General features: G+C 38.2%; 1 protein-coding gene across 1 annotated transcript in view; it reads left to right on the plus strand.

The window, feature by feature from the left end:
• The window catches only part of THSD7A (thrombospondin type 1 domain containing 7A), a 789,627-nt gene that overhangs the window by 5,786 nt on the left and 756,651 nt on the right, over window positions 1-27,190 (plus strand). Inside the window, exon 2 of the mRNA XM_074035410.1 lies at window positions 17,471-17,553. The gene's annotated coding sequence lies outside the window, so the exon portion shown is untranslated. The remainder of the gene's footprint in view (window positions 1-17,470; window positions 17,554-27,190) is intronic.

A 27,190-nucleotide genomic window follows, 5' to 3' on the forward strand; every position in this document is an offset into this window, starting at 1 on the left:
CTTTCACAGGGATTTTCTTCTATTTAATATATAGTGATGTTAAAATCTTTGGGAGTAGTTGAAGACAGACTTGGACCATTAAGTAAAAGATAGATGATGGTTCATCCATGTCAGTTCTTGAAATTGGTTGTAAAATGCACCATGAAATAAATGTCTCTCATTTGCTATTATATCCCTAGATATCTTTGATATTACACATTAGCGTACTGACTGAAATTGTAGGACTTAAACACTTAATTAGGTGACCCATTATCAGATAGATTTTTAAGAATAGGAGTCTGGGATATGTGCAAATATAAACATTTAAAACATTGTGGTGTATATGACATAATGTATCTAAAAACATCATTGAAACTTAATTATATCCTGGTAGCAGTTCAAGAATACAGAGTTACATTTGGTTCTTTAAAAAGTAAACATTAATGTTCAATCATTATTGTTGGTTTATACGAAACAAGGATAATATTCTTCCTAGCATAAGCCAATTAAGTTATCAACAAGATTTTGCTTTTCATCACACACTAGACATTTTATATTGTCATATATTGGATCTTGCACTCCTTATTTTTAAAACAAAAAGCAAACAAACAGCAACAAAAAAAACTATCTCATTAATGGTGAAGAATGTAGACTTTGGATCCAGACTGACTGCATGCAAACCTTGGCTCCACAATTTCATAGACATATGATTTTGGATATTAGTTATACTCCCTGAGGCTCAGCTTTTAAGTAAAGTAACGTAAGGTTTGTACCTTTTTTCAAAGGGTTGCTGAGATAATTGAATTATTTAAATCATGTAAAGCACTTAGAATTTTGGCCAGTATGTAGAAATCATCAACAAATGTTAACTACCAGCTAGTTTTCCTTCCTTTCTGTCCTACTTTTCAAATTATTATCTTATGTTGCATTCTCTTCTTTCTTTAAATTTTCCCCCTAGGTCCTATAGATATGAATCTGACTTCTCTAAAACTAAATTGTGTGTGTATGTGTTTGTGTGTGTATGTGTGCATGACAGAGAGAGAGAGAAATAGTAATATTTTGATACAAGACATAGCAGAAGCACTTACAGGATTTCTCTTTACACTAAAGAGCCATCTTATAATTAGAGGCAATTTCATAGCTTGTTCTACCTACATACTTAAACACAATGCTTGCAAGTCTTAATCAGTGACGAAAATAGATCGGCTATCACTATATACATTAAAACCACTTGTTTTCACACTTTTTGATAATTCCTTTAATGATGATAAATCTCTGAACCAGCAAAGGATAGTCAAATATTTTTTTAACCAATGTGGAAGCTTTTAGTGTAGTAGTTGAGATTATTGACAGAATTAGATAGTAGCAAAATTATTGCTACTTAATAGCTGTGTAACATGGCATAAATTACTCAACTAGACTCCCTCTTTAAAATGGCTTGAAGATTATACATTTCTGATGATTTGCATAAGTACAATTCACATAATGTTTCTCATAGTTCAAATAATGCTTCAAACAGGAGCTGGCAAGGAGTAAACAGAAATATGATTGCTGTAGTTGTTATTTACTTTTCAATTGTACTGTAGAAGAATCTTATTGTTTAATTAGCTCAAATGTCATAAAAAACTGCCTTAGTCTTCAGTTTTGCTTTGGTTGTAGAAACTCAGCCTCGGAATGTATCACTTCCGGATATACCTAACCACATCTTGTCCTGGCAAGATCCAAACAGAAAGGTCAGTCATTTCTTATTAGAGGATAAATCAATTGGTGAGTTTCCCAGTGGCAATTTTCACAAATGTCGAGACTTTCCAGGATCTCTTAATGTGGGGAAAATAAAAGTGAGCATGGTGATTTCAAAGACATTTGCCCTTAAAGTAAATTTCAGCAAACCAATTCCCAAATCAAACTGTGACCCACAGCCTTTTATGTCTCTTAATAAGAGTGACAAAATAGTTTATTTTTCAAATATAAGTCCACATTTTATTACAGTTTTTTTAGAACATTAGAGAAAAGTTCCACATAAAATGAAAGGGAATTTGTTTGTGGGCTACAAATCAATTCTGAATAAGCAATTATTAAGGCTTTCATCCTCGTGACTGGGGACAACTGCAGGGTTAGAAGCTCATGCTAAGTCGCTCAACATTTGTGGGATATCCAGTGTGTGAGAACTCAGTTCTGAATAATGCAGCAGCATCTATGGAATATATTAAATATTCACAAATAAATCTTATTTTAAGGCATAAATTATTTTAAGTTGCCTATGGATATTTTTGAATGAGGTAGAATATTTTATAAAATCAAGCATTTATTGGAATATACGTTACTGTTTGAAAAGGAAAAGTATGTACGGGCCCCACTTACAGCTGTGCCAAATATTAATAATGATCATGAAACCCCTTTAAATTTAAACTAAAAATCATTATAATGCTATGTTTAAGATTTTAGAAAATATTACAGTTTCCATGGGAATACAATATTCTTTTGAAATATTTTTGGAGTTATCATCTTGCTAAACTAGCAATATTTAGGGATATTTTTATCCTTAAGCAATATTTAAGCAATACCCTTTGAATCAATATTTAAGATAACTGCAGATATCTGGGGAGTTGTAAAGACAGTTGTGTTATTATATGTGCATTTTAAACCCACTTTCTGCCAAGAAAGTAAAAAAAAACTCAGGCATTAGAGGGATTATTTTTTAGTCTCTAAAAGTGTAAGCTGATAAGAACGGATAAAACCAGTAAGAAAAATTCATACTCTCATCACAGATATGCCCAGAGTTGCCTTTTAATTTTTATTATTTTCTGCTTTTGCAGTATACTGTGGAAAAACAGGGAGCAGGAAACAGAAAGGAGTAATATCTCTTCTGGCAGAGCGGTGTCTTCAAGCTGCAAACTGTGTAGAATAGAGAATGGGGAGTTAAAGGTTTCTATCATTCAGGACGGGGAGTAAAATACAAAATCAAAATTCTTAGATTAAATACAGGTGAGAATGGTGTACAAGGCATTCATCTCTTAAATAAAAAAGAACCTCTGTAGATTTTACAAGGTGAGGTTCAATAAGATTCTGTGCTGGGCAATATGACAGACACAGAAATAAGTTATTTCAGGGGCAGATGAATATCATTAATTGTATTTCTTCAAGCAGTTCCTTACACGTTGCTAATTGGAAATACACTTGTTACTTGTTATGTGACATCATCATTTTAAACTAGGGATTTAGCAAATAAATAATATAGTAAAAATTCTCAACTTATTTATTTCCCTCTCTTTGTATACCTTGTTGCTTAATACAATTCTATTCCTGTTAGGCCTTTATCCCATTGCTCTTAGAAACTGCCAGTATTCATTTTGCCTTTTTACTTCTTATGTTGTTAATTCTCTTTGGAAGATTATCTACTCCCTTATCTGGCTATTTTAAACATCTCTAAAGGGTCAGAATAAATTTTGCCTCTTTGATGATGTCTTTAAATTTTCTTTTCTCTTTTTCTTTTCTTTTATTTTCTTTTCTTTTCTTTTCTTTTCTTTTCTTTTCTTTTCTTTTCTTTTCTTTTCTTTTCTTTTCTTTTCTTTTCTTTTCTTTTCTTTTCTTTTCTTGTTTCTTCTTTTTTTCTTTTTGAGACAAAGTCTTGTTCTGTCACCCAGGCTGGAGTGCAGTGGTGTGATCATTGCTCATTGCAGCCTTAACCTCTCACGCTCAAGTAATCCTCCCACTTCAGTCCCCTGAGGCTGGGAAAACAAGCACAAGCCGCTATGCCTGGGTAACTTTCTATTTTGTGTAGAGTCAGAGTCTGGCTATGTTACTAGGCTAGTTTTAATTGTTTTCTGCCATAGTTTTTTTTTTTTTTTTTTTTTTTTTGTTGTTTTGTTTTGTTTTGTTTTTAGCTGGGACTACAGGTGCTCACCACCATGCCTGACTAATTTTTATATTATTCCATAGAGATCAGGTTTCATTTTATTGCCCAAGCTGGTCTCAAACTCTTGGGCTCATGTAATCTCCTGTCTGGGCCTCTTGAAGTGTTAGGATTGAGGTGTGAGTTACTGCTCCCAGCATCTGCCATAGTTCTTAACCCCTTTTACTATTGTAATTGTGAGTAATTAATACAAAGTAAAATGATTTAATTATAATTATTAATTATGATTTATTAAAATTGTAAACTATGAAAATATAGCTCCAAATGATCACAAAAACTTTCAGGCATGGATCCCATAATCTAATTCTCCTATGTTCTCTTCAGTGCCAGTAATAGTGACGGTCACAGCCTTGGAAATAGAGATGAGGGTCCATCAGTGGGAAAATTTTATGATAAAATACAATATTTACAGAAATACTAATTATCTATTTTATATTAATTAAATATAATGATACTGTACTGCCATTTATAGGATACTGCATTTTCAAACCTTTCATAGATGTGTCTCAAGTTTTGATCAATTTATACAAATTTTTAAAAATGTTTTAGAAATGTTGCAGGGCATTGGTTAGGATGCTGCATTTCAGTGACCATATGTGGACTGAGACTAGCCAAACTCGGACTTGAAACTGTTTGAGAGTGACTAACGTGGGAGCCAGAGACTTAATGGAGGGGGCAGAATCAATGCAAGATGCTTGGTGTATCCTCTTCTCTGTCATACTTTTGAGAAATTTGTGAATGAGGACAAATGGTCACAAGTATTGAGTATTGGGATGATGGTGGTAGCAATCCTCTAATTGAAATCTAATTGTATCAGGAAAAGCCTCCTATAACAGAATAACTTTAAAATTAGGATAAAAATGTCATAAGTAGTGAGAGGAAAAAACATTGGTAGCATGCCATCTTAAAAAGTGATATAACTACAACAAACAAACAAAACAAACAAACAAACCAAAAATAGATGCAGAAAAGGTTTTCGATAAAATTCAACAACCGTTCAGGTTAAAAGCCCTCAACAAACTAGGCGTCAAAGGTACACACCTCAAAATAATAAGAGCCATCCACAACAAACCCACAGCCAAAATCATACTGAACAGGCAAAAGCTGGCAGCATTCCCCTTGAGAAACGGGAACAAGGCAATGATGACAATTTTCACCACTCCTATTCAACATGATACTGAAAGTCCTAGCCAGAGCAATAAGGCAAGATAAAGTAATAAAATCCATCCAAATAGGAAGAGAGGAAGTCAAACCTTAACTCTTCACAGATATTATGATACTAGACTTAGAAAACCCCATAGTCTCTGCCCACAGGCTCCTAGATCTGATAGACAACTTCAGCAAAGTTTCAGGATACAAAACCAATGTATAGAAATCAATAGCATTTCTATATACCAATAACATCCAAGCTGAGAGCCAAGCCAAGAACACAATTTCATTCACGGTAGCCACAAAAAGAATAAAATAGGAATACACCTCGGAATACAGTTCGCTAGGGAGGTGAAAGATCTCTATAATGAGAATTACAAAACCTTGTTGAAAGAAATCAGAGATGACATAGACAAATGGAAAAACATTCCATGATCATGGATAGGAAGAATCAATATTGGTAGAATGACCATACTGCCTAAAGCAATCCACAGAGTGAAGGCTGTTCGTATCAAACTACCAATGACATTTTTTCACAGTATTAGAAAAAAAAATTCTAAAATCCATTTGTAACCAAAAAAAAAAAAAAAAAAAAAAAACCCAAATAACCAAAGTGATCCTATGTAAAAAGAACAAAACTGGAGTCATTATACTACCCAACTTCAAACTATACTATAAGATAACAGCAACTAAAATAACATGGCACTGATACAAAAACATACAAATGGAACAGATTAGAAAACCCAGAAATAAAGCCACACATCTACAACCATCTGATATTCAACAAAGCCAACAAAAACAAGAAATGGAGAAAGGACTCCCTATTCAGTAAACAGTGTTGGGATAATTGACTAGTCATATGCAGAAAATTGAAACTGGACCGCTACTTTTCACTGTACACAAAATTCAACTCAAGATGGATTAAAGATTTAACTGTAAAACCTATAATTATGAATACCCTAGAAGAAAATCTAGGAAATACCATTCTGGACATCGACCCAGGCAAAGACTTCATGATGAAGACTCCAAAAGCAATTGTAACAAAAATGAAAATTAACAGATGAGACCTAATTAAACTAAAGAACCTCTATACAAGGGGGTGGAGCAAGATGGCCGAATAGGAACAGCTCCAGTCTCCAACTCCCAGCGCGAGCGACACAGAAGACCGGTGATTTCTGCATTTTCAACTGAGGTACTGGGTTCATCTCACTGGGGAGTGCCGGATGATCGGTGCTGGTCAGCTGCTGCAGCCCGACCAGCGAGAGCTGAAGCAGGGCGAGGCATTGCCTCACCTGGGAAGCGCAAGGGGGAAGGGAATCCCTTTTCCTAGCCAGGGGAACTGAGACACACAACACCTGGAAAATCAGGTAACTCCCACCCCAATACTGCGCTTTAAGCAAACAGGCACACCAGGAGATCATATCCCACACCTGGCTCGGAGGGTCCCACGCCCGCGGAGCCTCCCTCATTGCTAGCACAGCAGTCTGTGATCTACCGGCAAGGCAGCAGCAAGGCTGGGGGAGGGGTGCCCGCCATTGCTGAGGCTTAAGTAGGTAAACAAAGCTGCTGGGAAGCTCGAACTGGGTGGAGCTCACAGCAGCTCAAGGAAACCTGCCTGTCTCTGTAGACTCCACCTCTGGGGACAGGGCAATAACAAATGCAGCCGAAACCTCTGCAGACGCAAACGACTCTGTCTGACAGCTTTGAAGAGAGCAGTGGATCTCCCAACACAGAGGTTTAGATCTGAGAAGGGACAGACTCCCTGCTCAAGTGGGTCCCTGACCCCTGAGTAGCCTAACTGGGAGACATCCCCCACTAGGGGCAGTCTGACACCCCACACCTCACAGGGTGGAGTACACCCCTGAGAGGAAGCTTCCAAAGCAAGAAAAAGACAGGTACACTCGCTGTTCAGAAATATTCTATCTTCTGCAGCCTCTGCTGCTGATACCCAGGCAAACAGGGTCTGGAGTGGACCTCAAGCAATCTCCAACAGACCTACAGCTGAGGGTCCTGACTGTTAGAAGGAAAACTATCAAACAGGAAGGACACCTACACCAAAACCCCATCGTACATCACCATCATCAAAGACCAGAGGCAGGTAAAACCACAAAGATGGGGAAAAAGTAGGGCAGAAAAGCTGGAAATTCAAAAAATAAGAGCGCATCTCCCCCGGCAAAGGAGCGCAGCTCATCGCCAGCAACGGATCAAAGTTGGACGGAGAATGACTTTGACGAGATGAGAGAAGAAGGCTTCAGTCCATCAAATTTCTCAGAGCTAAAGGAGGAATTACGTACCCAGCGCAAAGAAACTAAAAATCTTGAAAAAAAAGTGGAAGAATTGATGGCTAGAGTAATTAATGCAGAGAAGGTCATAAACGAAATGAAAGAGATGAAAACCATGACACGAGAAATATGTGACAAATGCACAAGCTTCAGTAACCGACTCGATCAACTGGAAGAAAGAGTATCTGCGATTGAGGATCAAATGAATGAAATGAAGCGAGAAGAGAAACCAAAAGAAAAAAGAAGAAAAAGAAATGAACAAAGCCTGCAAGAAGTATGGGATTATGTAAAAAGACCAAATCTACGTCTGATTGGGGTGCCTGAAAGTGAGGGGGAAAATGGAACCAAGTTGGAAAACACTCTTCAGGATATCATCCAGGAGAACTTCCCCAACCTAGTAGGGCAGGCCAACATTCAAATCCAGGAAATACAGAGAATGCCACAAAGATACTCCTCGAGAAGAGCAACTCCAAGACACATAATTGCCAGATTCACCAAAGTTGAAATGAAGGAAAAAATGTTAAGGGCAGCCAGAGAGAAAGGTCGGGTTACCCACAAAGGGAAGCCCATCAGACTAACAGCAGATCTCTCGGCAGAAACTCTCCAAGCCAGAAGAGAGTGGGGGCCAATATTCAACATTCTTAAAGAAAAGAATTTTAAACCCAGAATTTCATATCCAGCCAAACTAAGTTTCATAAGTGAAGGAGAAATAAAATCCTTTACAGATAAGCAAATGCTTAGAGATTTTGTCACCACTAGGCCTGCCTTACAAGAGACCCTGAAGGAAGCACTAAACATGGAAAGGAACAACCGGTACCAGCCATTGCAAAAACATGCCAAAATGTAAAGACCATCGAGGCTAGGAAGAAACTGCATCAACTAACGAGCAAAATAACCAGTTAATATCATAATGGCAGGATCAAGTTCACACATACCAATCTTAACCTTAAATGTAAATGGACTAAATGCTCCAATTAAAAGACACAGACTGGCAAACTGGATAAAGAGTCAAGACCCATCAGTCTGCTGTATTCAGGAGACCCATCTCACACGCAGAGACATACATAGGCTCAAAATAAAGGGATGGAGGAAGATTTACCAAGCAAATGGAGAACAAAAAAAAAAGCAGGGGTTGCAATACTAGTCTCTGATAAAACAGACTTTAAACCATCAAAGATCAAAAGAGACAAAGAAGGCCATTACATAATGGTAAAGGGATCAATTCAACAGGAAGAGCTAACTATCCTAAATATATATGCACCCAATACAGGAGCACCCAGATTCATAAAGCAAGTCCTTAGAGACTTACAAAGAGACTTAGACTCCCATACAATAATAATGGGAGACTTCAACACTCCACTGTCAACATTAGACAGATCAACAAGACAGAAAGTTAACAAGGATATCCAGGAATTGAACTCATCTCTGCATCAAGCAGACCTAATAGACATCTATAGAACTCTCCACCCCAAATCAACAGAATGTACATTCTTCTCAGCACCACATCGTACTTACTCCAAAATCGACCACGTAATTGGAAGTAAAGCACTCCTCAGCAAATGTACAAGAACAGAAATTATAACAAACTGTCTCTCAGACCACAGTGCAATCAAGCTACAACTCAGGACTAAGAAACTCAATCAAAACCGCTCAACTACATGGAAACTGAACAACCTGCTCCTGCATGACTACTGGGTACATAACGAAATGAAGGCAGAAATAAACATGTTCTTTGAAACCAATGAGAACAAAGATACAACATACCAGAATCTCTGGGACACATTTAAAGCAGTGTGTAGAGGGAAATTTATAGCACTAAATGCCCACAAGAGAAAGCAGGAAAGATCTAAAATTGACACTCTAACATCGCAATTAAAAGAACTAGAGAAGCAAGAGCAAACACATTCAAAAGCTAGCAGAAGGCAAGAAATAACTAAGATCAGAGCAGAACTGAAGGAGATAGAGACACAAAAAACTCTCCAAAAAATCAATGAATCCAAGAGCTGGTTTTTTGAAAAGATCAACAAAATTGACAGACCACTAGCAAGACTAATAAAGAAGAAAAGAGAGAAGAATCAAATAGACGCAATAAAAAATGATAAAGGGGATATCACCACCGACCCCACAGAAATACAAACTACCATCAGAGAATACTACAAACACCTCTACGCAAATAAACTGGAAAATCTAGAAGAAATGGATAATTTCCTGGACACTTACACTCTTCGAAGACTAAACCAGGAAGAAGTTGAATCCCTGAATAGACCAATAGTAGGCTCTGAAATTGAGGCAATAATTAATAGCCTACCAACCAAAAAAAGTCCAGACCCAGATGGATTCACAGCTGAATTCTACCAGAGGTACAAGGAGGAGTTGGTACCATTCCTTCTGAAACTATTCCAATCAATAGAAAAAGAGGGAATCCTCCCTAACTCATTTTATGAGGCCAACATCATCCTGATACCAAAGCCTGGCAGAGACACAACAAAAAAAGAGAATTTTAGACCAATATCCCTGATGAACATCGATGCAAAAATCCTCAATAAAATACTGGCAAACCGGATTCAGCAACACATCAAAAAGCTTATCCACCGTGATCAAGTGGGCTTCATCCCTGGGATGCAAGTCTGGTTCAACATTCGCAAATCAATAAACATAATCCAGCATATAAACAGAACCAAAGACAAGAACCACATGATTATCTCAATAGATGCAGAAAAGGCTTTTGACAAAATTCAACAGCCCTTCATGCTAAAAACGCTCAATAAATTCGGTATTGATGGAATGTACCTCAAAATAATAAGAGCTATTTATGACAAACCCACAGCCAATATCATACTGAATGGGCAAAAACTGGAAAAATTCCCTTTGAAAACTGGCACAAGACAGGGATGCCCTCTCTCACCACTCCTATTCAACATAGTGTTGGAAGTTCTGGCTAGGGCAATTAGGCAAGAGAAAGAAATCAAGGGTATTCAGTTAGGAAGAGAAGAAGTCAAATTGTCCCTGTTTGCAGATGACATGATTGTATATTTAGAAAACCCCATTGTCTCAGCCTAAAATCTCCTTAAGCTGATAAGCAACTTCAGCAAAGTCTCAGGATACAAAATTAATGTGCAAAAATCACAAGCATTCTTATACACCAGTAACAGACAAACAGAGAGCCAAATCAGGAATGAACTTCCATTCACAATTGCTTCAAAGAGAATAAAATACCTAGGAATCCAACTGACAAGGGATGTAAAGGACCTCTTCAAGGAGAACTACAAACCACTGCTCAGTGAAATAAAAGAGGACACAAACAAATGGAAGAACATACCATGCTCATGGATAGGAAGAATCAATATCGTGAAAATGGCCATACTGCCCAAGGTAATTTATAGATTCAATGCCATCCCCATCAAGCTACCAATGAGTTTCTTCACAGAATTGGAAAAAACTGCTTTAAAGTTCATATGGAACCAAAAAAGAGCCCGCATCTCCAAGACAATCCTAAGTCAAAAGAACAAAGCTGGAGGCATCACGCTACCTGACTTCAAACTATACTACAAGGCTACAGTAACCAAAACAGCATGGTAATGGTACCAAAACAAAGATATAGACCAATGGAACAGAACGGAGTCCTCAGAAATAATACCACACATCTACAGCTATCTGATCTTTGACAAACCTGAGAGAAACAAGAAATGGGGAAAGGATTCCCTATTTAATAAATGGTGCTGGGAAAATTGGCTAGCCATAAGTAGAAAGCTGAAACTGGATCCTTTCCTTACTCCTTATACAAAAATTAATTCAAGATGGATTAGAGACTTAAATGTTAGACCTAATACCATAAAAACCCTAGAGGAAAACCTAGGTAGTACCATTCAGGACATAGGCATGGGCAAAGACTTCATGTCTAAAACACCAAAAGCAACGGCAGCAAAAGCCAAAATTGACAAATGGGATCTCATTAAACTAAAGAGCTTCTGCACAGCAAAAGAAACTACCATCAGAGTGAACAGGCAACCTACAGAATGGGAGAAAATGTTTGCAATCTACTCATCTGACAAAGGGCTAATATCCAGAACCTACAAAGAACTCAAACAAATTTACAAGAAAAAAACAAACAACCCCATCAAAAAGTGGGCAAAGGATATGAACAGACATTTCTCAAAAGAAGACATTCATACAGCCAACAGACACATGAAAAAATGCTCATCATCACTGGCCATCAGAGAAATGCAAATCCAAACCACAATGAGATACCATCTCACACCAGTTAGAATGGCGATCATTCAAAAGTCAGGAAACAACAGGTGCTGGAGAGGATGTGGAGAAATAGGAACACTTTTACACTGTTGGTGGGATTGTAAACTAGTTCAACCATTATGGAAAACAGTATGGCGATTCCTCAAGGATCTAGAACTAGATGTACCATATGACCCAGCCATCCCATTACTGGGTATATACCCAAAGGATTTTAAATTATGCTGCTATAAAGATACATGCACACGTATGTTTATTGCAGCACTATTCACAATAGCAAAGACTTGGAATCAACCCAAATGTCCATCAGTGACAGACTGGATTAAGAAAATGTGGCACATATACACCATGGAATACTATGCAGCCATAAAAAAGGATGAGTTCCTGTCCTTTGTAGGGACATGGATGCAGCTGGAAACCATCATTCTTAGCAAACTATCACAAGAACAGAAAACCAAACACCGCATGTTCTGACTCATAGGTGGGAACTGAACAATGAGATCACTTGGACTCAGGAAGGGGAACATCACACACTGGGGCCTATCATGGGGAGGGGGGAGGGGGGAGGGATTGCATTGGGAGTTATACCTGATGTAAATGACGAGTTGATGGGTGCAGCACACCAACATGGCACAAGTATACATATGTAACAAACCTGCACGTTATGCACATGTACCCTACAACTTAAAGTATAATAATAATAAATAAATTTAAAAAAAAAGAACTTCTACACAGAAAAAGAGACTAATAACAGAGTAAACCGGCACCCTGTAGAATGGAAGACAATATTTGCCAACTGTGCATTCAACAAAATTTAATATCCAGAATCTACAAGGAGTTCAAACAAATCAACAAGCAAAAAACAATCCCATTAAAAATGGGTAGATGGCATGAACACACAATTCTGAAAAGAAATCATACATGCAACAAATATGCATGTGAAAATAGTTCACTATCACTCATCATTCCAAAGTCCCTTCCACATTTTCAGGTACCTTTATAGTAATACCCCACTTCTGATATGATTTTCTATATTAGTCCGTTTTTGCGTTGCTATAAAGAACTACCTAAGACTGGGTAATTTATGAAGAAAGGAGATTTAATGGACTCACAGTTCCACAGGATGTACAAGAAGCATGGTTGGTGAGGCCTCAGGAAACTTCTAATCACCGCAGAAAGATGAAGGGGAAATAAATATCTTCTTCACATGGCAGAGCGGGAGGAACAGAGCAAAGGGGGAAATGCTACACACTTTTAAACAACCAGATCTTGTGAGAACTCAACTATCATGAGAACAGCAAGGGGGAAAACCTCTCCCATAATTCAATCACCTCCTACCAGGTCCATCCCCCAACACTGGGGATTACAATTCAACATGAGATTTGAGTGAGAACACAGAGTCAAACTGTAGCACTGAGTATATACCCAAAGTAATACAATTTGTTCTACCATAAAGAGAAATGCACAGCTATGTGCATTGCAGCACTATTCTCAATAGCAAAGACATGGAGTCAACCGAGGTGCCCATCAACAGTGGACTGAATAAAATAAATGTGGTACATATACAACATGGACTACTACTTAACTATCAACAAAAACGTGTTCATGGCCTTTGCAGAAACATGGATGAAACTGGAGGACATAATACTATAAAAATTAATGCAGGAACAGAAAACAAAATACAACATATTTTACTTATAAGTGGGAGCAAAACACTGAGTACACATGGATGCAAAGAAAAGAACGACGGACATTGGGGCCCACTTAAAGGTGGAGTGTGGAAGGAAGGTGAGGATTGGAAAACTACCTATTGGGTGTTATGCTGATTACCTGGGTGACAAAATTGTCTGTACACTGAACCTTCACAACATGCAATTTATCCATGTAACAGAGCTGCACGTGTACCTCTTGAAACTAAAGTAAGAGTTGTAAGGAAAGAAAAATAAAATTTATGGAGTTATTTATTTTTTATTATTTACAGTTTAGGTTATTTTCTATAATTTCCCCAAACAAAATGATAGGACAGTATGATCTGCTCCTTTCACTTTATGTTTAAGTCTTGTAGCATAGTCTCTAAGATAATTCCTTTTAAAAACATCTGACATGAGGTACTACCCATTTTTATCAGAGATCTTTATTAATGCTTTAATATTTAAATTGATCTTTTCTGAAGCTTAGCTAGGTATATTATTCTTTTCTTTAGTTTTTAATTTATTTGACTCTGATGCATTTCCATTTGTCTATGAGTTTCTAATTCTATCTTCCAATATTAATTTTAGTAGTTTACTACATTTTCTATTTCACTCTGTACTTGATTTGAATTTCATTCACATGATATCTTCAGTGCTCCAGTTGGCAATCATGAGGGATTTAACAGTAAAGAAATTGAGCAGTGAAGGTGGGTAGCTTATATTAATGGGAAAAACCTAGTAACAGGTTTTATAAGTGGTCAATTCACTTCTGAATATTTTTGGGCAGTGATGAGTTTTGTTTTTTTCTGTCCTATCTTATAAATTTAGGGGTTTAGAAAATAAATACTCAAATATTAGGGAATTTCTATAATTTTTTTTAGCTAGACATAAAGAGAAAGTATCCTTAAAGACTGATTGTGACTTGACTAAGAGCCCAAACTATCCCTCATGGAAGCTTCTTCACCATGAGTCTTGGAACTCTCTCTGCAGTGGCACAGTGTACCACCACGTCTCCAGAAACATCCATCTGTGGGTGCATATGACCACGTTGTAAATATTTCCACTCATTCTCATCATCCTTTCTAAAATACCATTAATTTCCTCTTTTTCTCTCTCCCCCCACCACCTTCTTTCATTATTAGTACTATCTTCTTAAACAAATTTTAGCTGTATGCTTTTCAAGAGATTGAAGAAAAATAATAGACTGTATTTCTGGAGCAATTTAGGTTTACAGAATACGGAGAGAATTCCTTATATCCCCCTTTCCCTTGCACAGTTTCCCCTGTTATAAACATCTTGCATTAGTGTGGTACATTTTTAATAATTGATAAATGAATACTGACACATTTTTATTAGCTAAATCCCATAGTTTACATTAGCTTTCACTCTGTTTTACATTCTATGGGTTTGGACAAATGTATGATGGCATATATTGACAATTACAGTATAATACAGAATGGTTTCACTGCCTTAAAAATCCCACATGCTCTACCTATTAATTCCTTCCTCCCTTCCTTCTCCTGAGATCCTGGTGGCCTCTGTTCTTTGTACTGTCTCTATGGTTGTGCCTTTTCCACAATCTCATAGAGTTGAAATTATATACTATGTGGCTTTTTCATATTGGTGTCTTTCACTTAAAATGTGCTTTGAAAGTTTCTCCATGTCTTTTTATGGCTTGACAGTTCATTTCTTTTTCTTGCTAAATGATATTTTATTGCATGAAAGTACCACAGTTTGTTTGTTCGTTCATTTATTAAATAACACCTTGGTTGCTTCCAAGTTTCGGTAATAACAAATCTTACTATGTGGACATAAGTTTTAACTCCTTTGGGCAAATACCAACAAGCATTATTGACCATATGATCCCACAGAATATGTTTGGTTTTATAAGACACTGCCAAACTCTCTTCGACAGTGACTGTAACATTTTGCATCACCATCAGCAATGAGTGGGAGCTCCTGTTGTACCATATCCTCGCCAGCATTTGGTGTTGTAACTGTTTTGTATTTTGGTCATTCTAATAGGTGTGTAGTAGCATCTCATTGTTTTATTTACACCTCCTTAATGACATATGATGTTGAGCATCTTTCTAAATGCTTATTTTCCATCTGTATATCTTCTTTGTTTAAGTGTCTGTTCAGATTTCCTGCCTACTATTTAAATGGGTTTTTTTCTTATTGTTGAATTTTAAGAGTTCTTTGATATTTTGGATATCTGTTCTTTTTTCAGATACGTGTTTGGCAAATATTTTTTCCTAATCTGTGGTTTGTCTTTTCATTTTCTTAACTTTCAGGAGATTTTTATTGCTAATTCTTCCTTTTTATGATAAATGAGTCCATCATTTTCATACCTGATTCAAAAGACATTCATTACAATCTTTCTGAATCTTGACATCTTCAGTCTAAATTAGCACATACTACTTTGAATCTGACTTAAATAATTTGCTAGTTTATTATAAAATAAAGTTTAATATAATGTATGTATCATCTAAATCAGTCTTTTATTTCCTGCTTATTCTTATTATTAGACTTTTTTCTTTAGAAGAATAGTTTTGAATTGTTTTCTGACAATTAGCCATGGTTTCTATTTTGAGCTTTTTAATGTGGTGCTTATTGAAATAAAAACTATTTTTAGTCTATCATTTTCTTAGTACAGTTTTTATGAAGTAATCTTTAATGCATGTTGCCAAGTGAAGGAAGCCTGTCTGAAAAGGCTGCGTATTGTATGTAGCCATACATATACAACAATATGACATTGTGCAAATGGCAAAACTTATAGTAAAAAGAGCCGTGGTTGCTAGGAAGTTGAAAGGGGCAGGATGAATGGAAAAGCACAGGTGATATTTTACGACAGTGAAACTATTCTGTATGATACTTTCATGGTGGATACATGACATTCTGGATTTGTACAAACCCATAGAACTGTAAAACAAAATGAGTGAACTTCAGTTAATAACATGGTCTCAGTATTGGCTCATTAGTTGTAATAAATGCACCAGTAATGCAAGATGTACCATACTAATACATAGGAGACTATGATAGAGAAGTAGAGGGAGTGAAGTTGAGGGAGTAATGGGAACTCTGAACTTTCCACTCAATTTTTCCATCAACCTAGAACAGCTTATTAGATTAAAAAAAAAAATCTTTGGACTGGGATCTATTTATTACTGTGGAAAAGAATGAAGTCTTGGACTCAGTCTATCAGTCTATCTTAATGTTTACTTTGAATAAAGAGCATACTCCTCTTTCATATGGATAGAAATGAGATCAGACAGTCATTAAGATCCTATGCGGAGAATTGAAAAGGCTGTTGTATGGATAACCGGTATGAGTTATGTCAGAAAACTAAGTTCGGGGAAGAATATACACACCTATAATACCAAAAAGGAAATTATTCAAATGTTTATTAGAATAGTAGATGCAGGTAAGTACATACTGAGTGAAGTGCAGCTAAAATCCAGTTATGTCATTATTCTCAATAAAATGTTTTAAAAGAAACTGACAAATTCTAGGCACATACGGTGATTTGTAAAGAGGGACAGGTGATCTGGAATTATTTGAGATGGATTTGGTTGGTGACTGGAGTAGGGTTGTAAAGGAATCTGGCTAGTCCTGATCCTGTGTTTCACCTGAAAACCAGGATCACAAAGCTATAATATCCTAGTAATATCTATTCAGAAGCCAAAATCTATTGTCTTAAAATTTCTACTCACCTTCTTTAGTTTTATCTGTTGAAACGTAAGTTTTAAATGTAAGAACAAGTGTGATCTAGGATATACTAATAATAGTATTATAACTTATTTTTGTTTTCCCTGTTGTATACATTTAATCAATAGCTTAGTTCTTCTCCTGATCTTAAACTAAAGCAAGCCTCTTAATCCTTTGGCCAAACAAGTTTTATTTTAATGATTATATTTTCAAATTTCACATAACAATAAAAACTCTGAGCCCAATTTGAAGTTGAGGGCTCTCTGCTTCATGAGTTTGGGCCTGCTGAATAGACGGAATGCCTACGGTTGGAGAAACGAAAGTGATTCATTTCTTTTCTCCTTCCCTATCTCACTCCTCTGTTCTTGCCAGCACAGGGGTTAGAGCAGAAGAGAGGGAGAAGAGGAATGCTTTTGCTGAAAGGATAGCTGGTACTGCCCCTGGGTTTGCTGTATCTGGCAGGAGTTAAAGCTGTCTATCCTCATATGTATTTCTTGTAGAGTGTTCTCCCTGGTTATTCCAGAAACACCAGTCGCTGAGGATCTCTCACCTGCAGTTCCCTGCTGGATCTTCATTCTGACTGGTAAGTTATTGCTTCTTTTGCTGAGGTCTTCACACCTCCTCCCGTGGTTTTCATGGAAAGGAACTTATGTAACCCCATACTTGCTCCTTCATGTGACTTGCACCTGGTCGTGAAAAATTCTGGTGCATTCTTGTTCCTTAAAACTCTGAGTACCTGCAGATCCCCATGTGGGGATAGTCTCTCCTGTGCTTTTCATGAGAAAGATAGCCACGTGCCTAGTTTCTGTGTATTCTCCAGGTTAAATTCTAACATCCGCCCAGGAGATTCCCCTCACTCCTCACAGCTCTTCTTCATTGATTTGGTGTTGAAAGATAATGCTTCCCCATCCCTTCATTCTTTGAAAAACTCTGCTTTAAACCTTTATTCATAGTGACTGAGAGGTATAGAGGTCATCTCATGATTCCTGCCTTCCATAATAAATCCTTGTTCAGAACTTCACTTTCCCATTTTAATCTCTTATAGCAGAAGCAACCCAGAACATACTTTTTCTTCAAATATTGAGATTTGTAAAGAATCCCTCTGTCATCTCATTTTTATGCCAAATTCATTTACTGAAGGAGTGACATCCCCAGACTCCTCAATGTCATTTTTCCTGTTTTGAGCTTAACGTGATCTAATTGAAGAGGGCCTTTTAAATATGTGGCAAGTAATAAGACAAACCTACCAGACCAACAGTGATAATTCAACAAAAGACACATATTTGTGATATATAAATCAAATGCTAATAAGATATGCTCAACATTTAAGTATTTTACTCATGAGAGGAGTGGGTGATGGGTTTTTTAAAAATACATATATATATAAAAGAAAAAGGGTTAGCCTGAAAAGTGAAAGCTCCCTCCTATGAAATGGCAGAAGAAATTATTTAATAGATTATCAGATGCATACTTTGTAGATTTCTATATATACTTTCCTTAGATTGCTAAGCTAAGTATGAAAGCATGACCTACTTTTCCTCAACTTATGCCTCATAGTGGGTATTTGCTCTATTCTCTGTACTGCTATTTTCTCCCTGAGTCACTCTTCTACAGAAAACACTTCCAAAATTGACTCATGAAAGACAGACAGTTCTGAGTATCTTAATCATAGATTCATAGTTTGTATTCATCTGGTTCACAATTCTGTGAATTTCCAATTTTTGTTCAATTATTTATATAAAAATGAACACATTTTAACTCTTATTTAATTGGCAGTATCTAATAATATCTCCCATTTGCTACTTGCCTTGTGGACACTGAGAGAAAGGTTCAGAAAATTCAACTGGCATTTGGGAAGGCTGGCCTAGATAATCCTATTTCTGGAAAATTATTGATTTGTACTACATTATACATTAAAAACCTCTTCTTAAAATTATGTCACTCTTTTCCTTTCTCCTCAGTTAAATCTATGGGATCTCCCTTTTATTTGTTTTTCAATTGTATCAGGTTCCAGCCCCAGCTGAGGTCCAAGGGGAGTGGGTGGATGAATGGTAGATAGCTGAAAGAACACTTGGGGGCCATAGGCAGGTGAAATGTAGTTTTATTCAGCAGCTCTCTCATCAACAGCCTACTCACATTAACTCTCTCACATTGTTCACCTTTATCTCCGCTGTCTGCTCCAGCTCTGTGGCTCCTGCTGCCCCCATGCCTGCAACAGCATGGCTGGCTCTCCCTTGCCTTCAGGGTCAGCAACTTAACTCTTTCTCTCTCTGGGCACCAGCACGAGCCCTGCCATGGCTCCCCTCTGTCTTGCAGATGGACAGCTCTGGTTCTCTCTCTTTCTCTGGGTGCCATCACCATGTCAAGTCATGCCCAGGAGCCCATACAGTGTTAGCAGGGCAGTTATACCTTCTACAGACAATAGTGGCTCAGAGCCAAGAATGCGCTTACACAAACAGATTATATAACAAGTGGAGTATGTGCCTGCACCCTAAACTTGCTGAGTCATGCAAGCCTGGATCTCTGCCTTGGCCTAATTCTTGACCAAAGCACATCCATGTGCCTTACACTCTACCCACTAGGCCGAGGGAGACATAGGTTTTGGACACACAGGTTTGATACATAGCTTTGGGCATGCAGACCCGGTACACAGCTGTGGCACATAGGCCTCAGACACATAAACCTGAAACATACACTCTGGGCATGCAGGCCCGATGGACAGGTTTGGGCATGCAGGCTTTATACATACACATGGGCTTTGATAAACTGCTCAGCTATAGGTGCAGATTACCATAGGCATTGCCTCCTTGGTGGTTACCATTCACACTGCCCTGAATTCGGTTCATTAGCTACTTTGCCTATACCTGGTTTCAAACCACATAGTGTCCGTACTAGACTGGACTGTGACACCAGTCCAGGCAGCAGTAGTACCTTGGCTAGACCCATCTGTATACCATGCCCTATTAGGAATGGGGGGATGCACTTCTTAACGGTGAAAGCTCAGCATCTAGGGGTGCCTCAGTCTCCATGGCCTTACCTTGCATTAGGATCCTAAGGCTTCTTGTACCTCTGTTGCTAAGGGAGTTGTACTCAGCGTACTCCTCTGTTCCAAGTAGGCACCCCACTTCACTAAAGTGGATCTGTGTTGTTTCAGTCCAGGGGTTATTACCCACGAAGGCACCCATCCTGCTATTGGGTAAGTCGTCCGCACGGTGATGACTGTAACCCATCCTGACATGTTCTTATAAGGCTGAAGGGCGGTGTATGCAGTTACTAACTGCTTCTCTATTAATGAACACCAGAACTCAGCTCTCTTCCACAGCTGGGACTAAAAGCCTACTGGTTCTTCCAAGCACTCCATGCGCTGCCATAGGCTCTAGCCAGCACTATCTGTAGTTGCATGTACATCAAGTTTAAATGAGAGCCCCTGGTTAACTACCCGCAGGGCTTGTGCCTGCTGAATAGCCTGCTTGGCTATTGGAAAAGGCTGCCTCAACCTTATCATCCTAATCCCAGGCAAAAGGGGCATTGCCAATTTTAAATCTGCAAGAGAATCAAAGGTTAACATAACATCATCAACAAGATTATGAGATAGAGTGGGGCTATGCATATTGCCCTGTAGAAACACTGTGAAAGTCCACTGTCACCCTCCCATGAAGGCAAACTATTCCTGGTTCTCTGGACAAAAAATCCCAGTTCCATTGTTAAGCAGTCCAGCAAGTCTGTGACAGACGGTATGGCTGTGAAGTCGTGCAAAACATCCCCAGCCAGAATGTCCTCAGGCATGGGAGAGACATACACGGTTCATGAGCGGAGAACCAAGCAGCCGATGCCAAGATGCAAAGATACAGGTTTCACTTTCACTGACCAGTCTTCATGACCATCAGTAACTGCAGCTCTGCCCAGAAACTTATCCGGGTTCAGAGTCCAGTAGATTGCCAAGTCCACATATGGCTTTTGGTCGTCCAGTGCCCTCCAAGCCAGGCATCTTGGTCAGTCTCTTACCAAACAGAAAAGGCTTTACACTTCCGCCTAACTGCAGCAGGCAATCTGTGAACTGGAACACTCGGGCGAGACTGGGTCGCCCCGCAATGTCCTTTTCCCACATGACTTACACTAAGTCTGTACATGACGGCCGACATTACTTGCTTAACTCCTGCAACTCAGTGGGGGTATAAGCACTGTAAGAGCTGTGTTCCACCACTGTGAGGGGACCCTGTGCTCTCCCCTGGGGTCCCATTGGCTGCTCATGTTCTGCCTTTTGATGGATCACAGGGCGAGCTCGCAGCAGAGGAGCCTCCTCCCTGCCCTGCATCTTGCAGGGACTGGGCATGCACCTCCCGCAGCACAGTTACAAATGCCTGTCTGACTCTGCTGGCAAAGGTGTGTTCCTCCTTGGTGCTGTGCCTTTCCAGGTACTTCAGTGCCCTCTTCATACTCACAGGAGAGCCATCCACTGCCCCCCATGTTTCCATCAGATCCCATCCTTGCAGCATGGCTGCCACTGGGTACCACAGTCCATGCTGCGGCCACAAAGCCGACTGAGGAGCCCTCAGGGGCTGAAGACCCACTCACCTCATCCTGCTGACAATGCCAATTGTCAGGTTCCAGCCCCAGCTGAGGTCCAAGGGGAATGGTGGATAGCTGAAAGAACACTCCGGAGGGCCATAGGCAGGTGAAATGTAGTTTTACTCAGCAGCTCTCTCAGCAGCAGCTTACTCACATTCACTCTCTAACACTGTCCACCTTTATCTCAGCTGTCTGCTCTGGGTCTGCGGCTCCTGCCCTTCCAACAGCTGCATAGCAGGCTCTCCCTTGCCTTCAGGGTCAGCAGCTTAACTCTTTCTCTCTCTGGGCACCAGCACGAGCCATGCAATAGCTCTCCTCTGTCTATCTGCAAGACAGACAGCTCTGATTCTCTCTCTCTCTCTTTCTCTGTGTGCCAGCGCCATGTCAAGCCATGCCCAAGATCCTGTACAGTGTCAGCAGGGCCGTTATGCCTTCTACAGACAATAGTGGCTCAGAGCCAAGTATAAGCTTATACAAACAGGTTATATAACAAATGGAGTATATGCCTGCACCCTAAACTCGCTGAGTAATGCAGGTCTGGATGTCTGCCTTGGCCTAATTCTTGACCAAAGCACATCCATGTACCTCACAAATTGTTTGTCTTCTAGCAACTGATAACCTAGAAAAACTTAGGCGAGCACCAAACAACAGAATAGTAACTCAATAAAGGAGGTGTGGCATGCAGCCACAAACATAGAACCAGAAGGCCAGGCTGAGTGGATGTGAATTCCTTTTTGTCATTTGTTAGCTACTTTATATTGGGTAGGTTTCTTAAACTCTGCGACTTAGTTTTTTAATCCATAAAAATAGTAATAGGGCTGGTTGTGGTGGCTCATGCCTGTAATCCCAGCACTTTGGGAAGCTGAGGTGGGCAGATCGCAAGGTCAGAAGTTTGAGACCAGCCTGGTTAACATGGTGAAACCTCGTCTCTACTAAAAATGCAAAAAAATAGCCTGGTGTGCTGGTGGGCACCTGGTACTCAAGAGGCTGAGGCAGGAAAATCGCTTGAACCCAGGAGGCGGAGGTTGCAGTGAGCCAAGATCGCGCCACTGCACTCCAACCCAGGTGACAGAGCAAGACTCCATCTCAAAAAATAAATAAATTAAATAAATAATAATAGTATCACATACATCACAGAGTAGAAAATAGGATTCAGTGAGTTAATATATCCATAAAGTGCTTCTCATAGTGCCTGGAATATGGAATGCACTCAATGAATGTACGTATTTTAGTATTTCTACAATAATAATAGCTCACTAAACAGATGCCAAATCCTACTCTGTGTCTAAGAATTACAGAAATTGTACCAGTCTCAATCATTTTTCACATAAAGCAGAAATGAAAGTTAATACACTTTCCTTCCCATGATTATCCTTTGTGTGACCCTTAGCACACTGGCTTGAAAATTCTAAAAAAACACAAACACAGGACACTGGAATCTAAATGGACAAACTATTTTCAGAAGTATTTTCAGAAGATAGGAAAGGGGATCAGGAATACCTTTTGCTGATCAGAATGTCTAATCCTACACATTGGAAGAAAATAAGAGCCGTCAGCAAGCACACACCCCATTCCAGAAAGAAACCATCTCCGACAGACTTAATGGCTCATATGTCCTGGTCAGGTCCTAGGGTTTGTGGTTACCTCACTTGTCCCTCACAGAAGGGGCCTAAATGGGAACCCTTAATGCTTGGGGGTTCTGTGCAATTCCTGAACCTATGGTTGGAGGTGCTCCTGATGTTTTGCTGGTTTAAATTACCTCCTTTGAGTTTGGAACAAATTATTCTGAAGAGTTACATTCCAGTACCCTGTCTACTTTTCTATTTCTGTGTTTCCTGTTTTCTCCTCTTACCACTCTGGAGATACAGGCCACAGTGAGAATGTGTTCACAGTGAGTGTCATGGTAAAGAAAAGGATGGAATATGGTTCCCTAGTCCTCTCCCCACCCTGCCCCTGTCGACCTCCTGCCAACACCCACACTGTGCAGAAAGCTCTGAGGATACAAGTTCATGGTAAAATCTAGAGATTCTTTTAAAAATGTCTCTGAAATGACTAAGTTGAGAGTTATTTTTTCCTATATTAATGTAACTTTAAAATGGCAAATGATTTCTATTGAAACGTATGTTTTTCTACTATATTGTGTTTTGTAAGTTATAACCTCTATGCAGTCAATAATGTTATACATTTTAAAAATAACTGACCCTCAAATTCCTGTATTGATCATAGTTCTGCATCAATCAATACTAATCTCTCAGACAAATTAGTCTTTACATTGACCAGAAAAAGTCATTATATGCATATTAGCTAGGTACTACAACATAAATTGAATTAATTTAAGGAGTGAAAAATATACAGCTTTTTGTATTACTTCATATTTGATACTTCCAGCCTTAATTCTTTACCACATTTTTAATGTTAAAAAATTATCCCAATAACTTAACCAGCAGCTATCTACTCATTAAGTGAAATAAATAAAATTTCAGAACAATGTCTGGCTCATAAAGGTACTCATATTATATTCTGACCTCTTTCAATTTTTATCTTTCAAGATTAAGAAATTAAGAATTTCATCATCTCCATTATATATGTATATATAGATAGAAATACTAGAAAATGTGGCATTGACATTAAAGACCAAATGCTGCCTCATTGATGTGGCTGATTTATTCTCAGAGTGGTAAGTGTGGATGGAGATTACAAACTGGGGAGTACTGAAATGTTTCACAAGAACACTTGATAATAATGTCACTCTTTCTCTGCCCCACTCCAAACACTGTCCATATAACAGGATTTTTATGTTCAAGACCAGGAGTTTGCCTATTTCTTTTTTTGTTCTTATTTCTTTTTAATGTCTCTGTTCCCACCATCTCTACCAATCCCTGTACACATGCATGTGTGCTGACACATACACAGTCCAATATAGTATGCCCATGTCTATTCAGTACCCAATCTTTATTATCATATGAATAAATGCTGCAAAATCAACTGTACGTGTTAAGTTTTAAGATTATTACTTCACATTAATCCATGTTTAATAGAAAAGGTTCTATGAAATTGCTGACATGTAGCCATCTTACACCTTCAGTAATGATCAGACTGATATCTTGGTCTTATCTAAGGTACCTGGTCATTGCTCTGCCAGTCAGCAGTACTCCATGTGTGAATATATCACATAATATAATGAAAGGCCATTGTAATTCTTGGCTAATCAGGATGTTGCTTCTTAGTTCATTTGACTGTGTGCCCGGTTCTGTTCCACTAGCCCACATTGCTTGGTGGGGTTCCCTTTCACTGCTCTTAAAAACACTCCTCCTTTTTTTTTTACTGTGACTAAAGACACCTAGACTTATGTTTTTCTTGATTTTAAACTAAAAAAAAACAAAACAAAACAAACAAACAAAACAAACAAACAAACAAAAAACCCAGAAGGAAACTTGACTTAAAATAACTTTTGTTTTATACCCAGCAAAAAGTATCTGAGATAGGGAATGTTAAAGGGGTCTATACATGCTTAGAGTGGGAGAGGAGAGGAAATGCTTAGAGGGTACATGCTTACAGAAGGCTTTTTTTATTCTGACCCGTCATCCTCAACCAGCCCCCATGCAGCTCTCCTCCTTTGTAGCAGGGCCAGAGAAGAGCTCCAGTCCCAGTGCTGATACTGCGATTAACCCCCAAGCCAAACCCAGCTTTTATATTTGCTTCCAACTCATAGCTTTTGACCCATTTCAGGATTTTGTTTGCCTGTTTTTGTAGAGAGTCTTTTTTTTTTTTCCCTCAATTTCTGATAATCAAGCAAAAATATAAAAAGAACATTATATATTGGATTCAGTTATTTTGTCTTTTTTTTCTTTTTTATGGTCTATAATAAAGTGTACAACATGATTTTTTAAATACACATATACATAGTAAAATGATTACTTCACAGTACCTAAATCCATGATAAAAACATGATAGCATACAGGCCGGGCGCCGTGGCTCACACCTGTAATCCCAGCACTTTGGGAGGCCGAGGCGGGCAGATCATGAGGTCAGGAGATCGAAACCATCCTGGCTAACACAGTGAAACCCCGTCTCCACTAAAAATACAAAAAATTAGCCAGGCGTGGTGGCGGGCACCTGTAGTCTCAGCTACTCGGGAGGCTGAGGCAGGATAATGGCGTGAACCAGGGAGGCGGAGGTCGCAGTGAGCCGAGATTGTGCCACTGCACTCCAGCCTGGGCGACAGAGTGAGACTCCATCTCAAAAAAAATTAAAAAAAGATAGTATATAAATGAATAATTGCCTCACGTATTGAATAAAATCTACACTCTCCTTGGATAATCTTTAATGTAATCTCTGCTATTACATCTGTCTTAATATTTTCAGTGGTGAATGAATTATTTTTGTATCTTTGGTGTTCACATTTGTACAAACACCAAAGATACAAAAGCAGAGTATTTATATATGTGTACATATGTCTGAAAACATATATAAATACCATATATATAGACAAACTATATATATATGTTTTCAGACTTGTTATGTGAAAAGTGGTGAAATAATTTTATGTTTTTAAGACATTTTCTTTACTTGCTATATAATTTTTTGAAGTTTCAGATAAATTCAGACAAGTAAAGTAACTACCGTTTAACTTTTACTCCATCAATGCTGTAACAAGGCTGAAAGATATAAATGAAAAAGAAAAACAAGCTGCCCATAGTTTAAATAATATTTTTAGGTCATTTCAGTATTTTAGCATTCTCTTTGCTAACCTTTTGAATGTAATATAATTATTAACAGTAATCATTTCTATCACAATTGGAAAATTGAAATTTTCAAGTGGTCTAACACATATATTAAAAATAACACTTTTATAGAGAATGAAAACCAGAGCCTGTATTTGAGCATAATTATGAGATTCATATATTAATGGAGTAATTTTTAGAAATAAATGGCCAGACATTTTAAAATTATAAATTTTTAGGAAAAATAATGGTATTATCTAATTTGAATAGAATTTACTGTGATGCTCACTATAGACTGTATACCTAGAGTTGCACAGTATGTTACTTAGAATTACCATGTGATTAATTTTTAATTTTCAGCTTTTTATTGAAGTTCTCCACCTTGTTATCTAACCATGTGACTATGTTCATCACGTTTATTTTAATATCCTTGTCTGATAACTCCAATATCTATATCTACTGTGGGTTTGTTTCTATTATCTTTTTTGTTTTCTGGCTTTGATACACTTGGTCTCTTTCCTTGGTATGTCTGACAATTGTCTAATGGGATGCTGTCTGCCTATTGTGTATAAAAAATTATGGAGGTAGTCTCTAGATACTGTTTTCTTTGTCATAAGAGAATTTCCCAGTTGCTTCCTTCAAGCAGACAGAAGGGATAGAATATATTAATGCAATTCAGTGAGAGATGGAGCTTGTTTAGAATTGCAGTTTCATCTTAGTAAAAGCTGGTTTAATTTTGGTTCACCTCTGAAATAAATATGTGTGTATGTGTATGTATACACACATATCACAAATACAAATCTAAACATATGTGACATGGGATCTTCTTTGGCTGAGTAGAATTGGTATCAACATTCACAGTTCTTGCCTGGGGTGTTTACCAGGACCCCTTCTCCTTGATGTCCCCATACCACATTTCAGTCCCTT

The sequence above is a fragment of the Macaca fascicularis genome, chromosome 3 (assembly GCF_037993035.2).
Source record: "Macaca fascicularis isolate 582-1 chromosome 3, T2T-MFA8v1.1".
In the NCBI taxonomy this organism is placed as follows: domain Eukaryota; kingdom Metazoa; phylum Chordata; class Mammalia; order Primates; family Cercopithecidae; genus Macaca; species Macaca fascicularis.